The 5,503-nt window shown below is 49.3% G+C and overlaps 1 protein-coding gene across 2 annotated transcripts in view; it reads left to right on the forward strand.

Annotated features, from left to right (window-relative positions):
- Nucleotides 1-1,994: 1,994 nt before the first annotated feature.
- The window catches only part of Shroom1 (shroom family member 1), an 11,016-nt gene continuing 7,507 nt past the window's right edge, over nucleotides 1,995-5,503 (forward strand). For both annotated transcript variants that reach the window (XM_031352333.1, XM_031352334.1), the window contains exon 1: nucleotides 1,995-2,119. The gene's annotated coding sequence lies outside the window, so the exon portion shown is untranslated. The remainder of the gene's footprint in view (nucleotides 2,120-5,503) is intronic.

The following is a 5,503-nucleotide window of genomic DNA, read 5'->3' on the forward strand; positions in this document are numbered from 1 at the left end:
GTGCGTGTGTGTGTGTGTGTGTGTGTGTATGTGTGTGTGTGTGTGTGTGTGTATGTGTATGTGTGTGTAAAGGCAAGAGATCACTGTTGGGAATATTTTTCTATGATTTCAATAACTTATTTTTTGAGACAAGGTCTCACACAGAAGTCATCAATTTGGCTAGACTAGCTGGCAAGTCGACTCTAGAAGTTCACCTACATATACCCCTTGTCACATACACATACCCCAAATGTCCCCTGCACTGGGTAACAAACGTGATCTGTGGCACCTAGCTTCTTACTTAGCTGTTGCAGACCCAAGCTCAGTTCCTCATGTTTGAGTGGCAACTGACCCCTTGCTCCATCACCCACCCATCACCCTCATGGTCAGCAAGCTCTGTGACTCCAACCCTGTGTAAGTCTGTCCATACAGGGGACTCTGCAGAAGAACTCTCCCGAGTCTCAGAAAGCACAGAGCCACAGAAGAGGGGAGACATCTAGATTCTCATTTTTATGAGACAGAGTCTACTTACATAGCCCAGGCTGGCCTTACAGATGGTAGTGAGCTGAGAGGGAGAGGGAGAGAGACAGAGAGACAGAGAGAGAGAGAGAGAGAGAGAGAGAGAGAGAGAGAGAGAGAGAGAGAGAGAGAGAGAGAGAGACTAGTTGCAAAAACAGTAGCTTGAGAACAGTCATTCAATATCCCTGACAGAATCATTTGCTCATTCTCAAAGTGTAGACTGTGTTCATGTTTTGCCTGTGTCTGAGCTGATGACAGACCTGGCTCACCAGTTCAGAATGATCCCCGTGTGCCTTGTGCAGTGGTTCGTGAGGCCTCCTGTGAATGTCAGGTCAGTCCTGGCATCACCAACATCGAACTAGCATTGACAGGCCAGCAGCTAGGTCTGGGGTCGGCTTTTCCTCTTCACAGAAGAAATGTGGAATGGGGTGGGAGTGTCTTAGGAGTCAGGCTCCTTGGCTGTGTCCTGTATCCTTAGAAGACCCAGGAACATAGAGACCCCAGGCTCTCTAGGCTCAGGACCTGCAGCCTAGACTCCCGGATGGAGTTGTGTCTCTCAGTTCCTATGAGTGCGTACTTACAGACTTTGGGAAGTTGGGCAATAGACGGCATAGGGGCAGTGAAGACAAAACACTTTTCCCCTCTGAGACTATGTTTCTCTGACATGTGATCTAAAGTACTGGGCCATCTCTAGCCAACTACTCTAGCACGGGCAGAGCATTCTTTGCAGGTGGGGTTGTCCCAAAAGGCGAAGACCAACCTCCCAGTAGCAGATGCGAGCACATATGTTCATGTTCAGGGCTCCACTTGGTCTGGGTCTGGTGGAGGGAGCTGTGGAAAACGAGGAGACAAAGACAGGAGACTAGAGCAGAGAGCTTAGCTGGTGGAAGGAGTCCAGTCGACCCAGTAGGTGGCATGGTTTTGGAAATGTGGGTGTGAAGAGCGAGTTGATCAAGTAGCTAGCAATCTGAATCGCACTCAGAGGGAGAGCATGAGGCAGGAACTCCAGGCACATCTGTTTTCTCCGTGGAGTTTAAGAGAACCGGCCAGGAGAGATGGTCCAGAAGATAAAGGTTCATGTCACCAAACCAGATTTCCTGAGTTGGATCCCAGTACTCCACAGCGTGAAAGAAAAGAACCGACTCCTCCACAAGGGAGCTTCCCCCATTACTTACTTACTAAATAATTAAGTAAATAAATAAATGTAATCTTTTAAAGGTTTAAAAATTAAAAAATAAATAATTAATTAAAAAAAAGGAAGGTGAGCCTTTGTCGCCTCCGGGCGGGTATGACCTCCGCACCGAGGAGCCTGTTGGTTCTAAATTCTTGCCTGCGGATCCGGCAGTGCTTGGAATATTTCGATCGCCCTCTGGCTCGAGTTGTCTGCAGTGATTAGAGGTCCAGCGTCCGGGACTGGAGCCCGGTACAGGATCACAAGAGGAAGGGGCGCGGCTCTCGGAGCTCCGCCGCCACTCGAGACTCCAGCCCCTCCTCGGCCGGAGGTGGCGCCTCCCCTGCGGCAGCCGGAGACTGGAGGTGGCGTCGGGAGCTGGAGCCCTGGGCTCGGATGTCACTGAGGGATCGCCGGCGCCCGGGAGCGCGTCTCAGGCTAGAGCCACAGGTACGCAGCGGGACCCGGTGAGGGGGGCACACAGCGCGTGGTCCACACATCCGCTTCCCAGGAGGGAGACACGGACTGGAGGGTCGGGGCGGCGAAGCAGCCTGACGGACCGTCATTCTGTCTGGACCTGGAGTCCAGACCGGCTGCGCGCTTGTTATCCGGCCAGGCCTGGCAGAGGACAGAGCTGTCCAGGTGGCCCAGTTGTTGCAGGGACGCAATGTACACGGTGGCGCCCGCCTCACGATCCTCTGTTTCTTGAGCTTCGATGGCTGGAGAATTCGGGTCCTTCCCAATGCCCGATCTTCCCGGACCATGAACCCCACAGTAAAGGCCTAGAAATGCGCTGATCAGAGGGCACCCGCTCTTCTAGTGTCTCAAGCGCCCCTGTCCTCACCTCTCTGTGTGGTTCTGCTGCCCCTTGTGGTCCCCAGGGCTTAGCTTTTGCCTTCTCTTAGAATTTGATGCACTGGGTATGTGCTATGCCCATGGTAGTGACCATATGCACCCTCTGCTTTTTCTACACCCCCTGGAAGCTGGGTCTCACAGAGTTTGCCCAAGGCCAGCAGAAACTGTATAACCAGCCACTATGCTGTAAAACAGATGTCGCAAAGGGGCGCAATGTCACCCATAGCTTTGGAGACTAGGAAAGAGAACTGAGGAGTTTATCTGAAAGCTGACCCATCAGACCGAGTCTGAAATGCTAGGATTTAAGATCTGAACATTGAACCCTGAACCTCTGACTCTAGGAGAGTCAGGGAGTGCCGATACAGCCCTCCAGGTACTGAGGGAAGGCTGGAGGCAAGGAGAGGCCTGCACAGATCCTCACAGGAAGACAGATGGGAGGTGGCCCTTGAGAGGACACTTTCATTCCCGATTAGCTTTGAGCTTGTCTTTTCTCCTGGACTTCTCCTGTCCCCTAGCCTGGACTTACATGTGTTGCCTTGGTGTGGTTTTGTCCACTGAAAAGTCTTCATCAACTTTCCCAACAAACCTTGACTGAAGTCCCAGGTCAGGTTGCTTGCCTGGGTCCACCCTCACTCTCACCCCAGCTTCCAATGCCAGCTTCATCATCCAGGCCTGTGTTCCCACCCTCAGGATCCCTAGTTCTGAACCCTGAGCCCTCTTATTCAGGTAACACGCACCTTCCTCCATCTCCAGGATCCCAGTCTATTTTTCTAGCAGACTCTACTGCAATCCCTGCTCTGACGACAAATATGAAAATTCTGTGTTGCTTGTGCTGAGGCTTCAAGGCCCTGGTGGCACAAGCAAGTTCTACAAAGGGCACAATATGGGAATTGTGCATGGACAGAAACCCCATGTAATAGCATCCCATAGATAAGTTAGGGGCAATAAGAAAACAGATACATGCACACATTTAATGGCTCATTATAAACTGGTGTTTTCATTAATGACTTTATTTAATGTGTGTGTGTTAGTATGAGCATGGGTGTCACCATGTGTTATGGACATCAGAGGGGAATTTTTAGGAGTTCATTGCCACCTTCCACCTGGGTGAATGTCTTAGCTAGGGTTTTAGCATTGTGAACAGACACCATGACCAAGGCAACTCTTATAAGGACAACATTTAAAGATTTACTTCTTCTATTATATATATGTAAGTACACTGTAGCTTTTTTCAGAAGAGGGTGTCAGATCTCATTACAGATGGTTGTGAGCCACCATGTGGTTGCTGGGATTTGAACTCAGGACCTCTGGGAAGAGCAGTCAGTGCTCTTAACCACTGAGCCATCTCTCTAGCCCAAAGACAACCTTTAATTGTGGCTGGCTTATAGGTTCAGAGGTTCAGTCCATTATCACCAAGGCAGGAACATGGCAGCATCCAGGCAGGCATGGTACAGAAGGAGCTGAGAGTTCTACATCTTCACATGAAGTCTGCTAGCTGAATACTACCTTCCAGGCAGATAGGATGAAGGTCTTAAAGCCCACACCCACAGTGACACACCTACCCCAGCAGGGCCACACCTATTCTAGCAGGGCCACACCTACTCTAAGAGGGCCACACCTACTCCAATAGGGCCACACCTACTCTAACAGGGCCACACCTACTCCAGCAGGGCCACATCTACTCCAGCAGGGCCACACCTACTCTAACAGGGCCACACCTCCTCCAACAGGGCCACACCTACTCTAACAGGGCCACACCTACTCCAGCAGGGCCACACCTACTCCAGCAGGGTCACACCTACTCCAGCAGGGTCACACCTACTCTTCTAATAGTGCCACTCCCTGAGCCAAGCATATTCAAACCATTTGCTGCTATGTAGTGTATGTAAGGGTAGATGGTCCTCAAGCCCCCGCTGACTCTCTTGTTTCTGCCTCCCATCTCACTGTAGGTAGGCTGAGATTACTGATGTGCACTACAGCATCTGACTTTTAAAAAGCACTTAGTCTATTTTATGTATATGTGACCAAGCACCTACAATAGCATCCAGAGGGGGTGTTGGATTATCTGAAACTGGAGTTATGGTTGTTTATGAGCCACGTGGGTGCTGGGAACCAAAGCTAAGTCCATGGTAAGAGCAGTCAGTGCTCTTAACTGCTGAGCCATCATCTGTCCAGCCCTGAACCTGGCTTTTTATATGCATCCTGGAGATCAAACTCAAGTTGTCAGGCCTGCACAGTGGACAGCCCTGCCCAGTGAGTCACCTTTTTGTCTCTTAAGCTGTTTTGTGTTGTTTTTAAGATTTATTTTTATTTTAATTTTTTTATGTATATGGGTGTGTTTTGCCTTCATGTATGCGTGTGTACACATGTATGTCAGGGGCCCATGGAGGACAGAAGAAGGCATGGGATCCCCTGGAACTCAGTTTACAGATATTTGTCAGATGGGGATTGATAGATGTGGGTGGTGGAGAGCCAAATTTGAGTCCTATGCAATAGCAGCAAGTTCTCTTTTTGTTCATTTGCTTATTTGATTTTTGAGACAGTCCTTGGCTGGAACTTGCTATGTGGACCAGGCTGACTTCAAATTCATAGAGATCCTCCTGCCCCTGCTCCCCAAGTGCTGGGATTTTAAGTGGTGGTACTTTCAAGTGTGTACAACCATATCTATCATGGCAAGCACATCTCTCCAGTCATTTTAGGCAATTTTTATCTTGTAATAAGAAAATTTTTTTGTTGACACAGGAACTTGTTAATATAAATTTTCATGATTTATTTTTTTCTTATTTATTTGTGTGTGTAGGAGACAGACAGACAGAGAAAGAGAGAGAGAGAGAGAGAGAGAGAGAGAGAGAGAGAGAGAGAGAGAGAGAGAGCAGACTCCCATGACTCAATGCCAATGATAATGTTGGATTGGTTCTTTCTCTCCTATGGGTCTCCAGGATTAATTAGACTCACATTGAGTCTTGGCAGCCATTTTAC

The sequence above is a fragment of the Mastomys coucha genome, unplaced genomic scaffold (genome assembly GCF_008632895.1).
Source record: "Mastomys coucha isolate ucsf_1 unplaced genomic scaffold, UCSF_Mcou_1 pScaffold5, whole genome shotgun sequence".
NCBI lineage: Eukaryota > Metazoa > Chordata > Mammalia > Rodentia > Muridae > Mastomys > Mastomys coucha.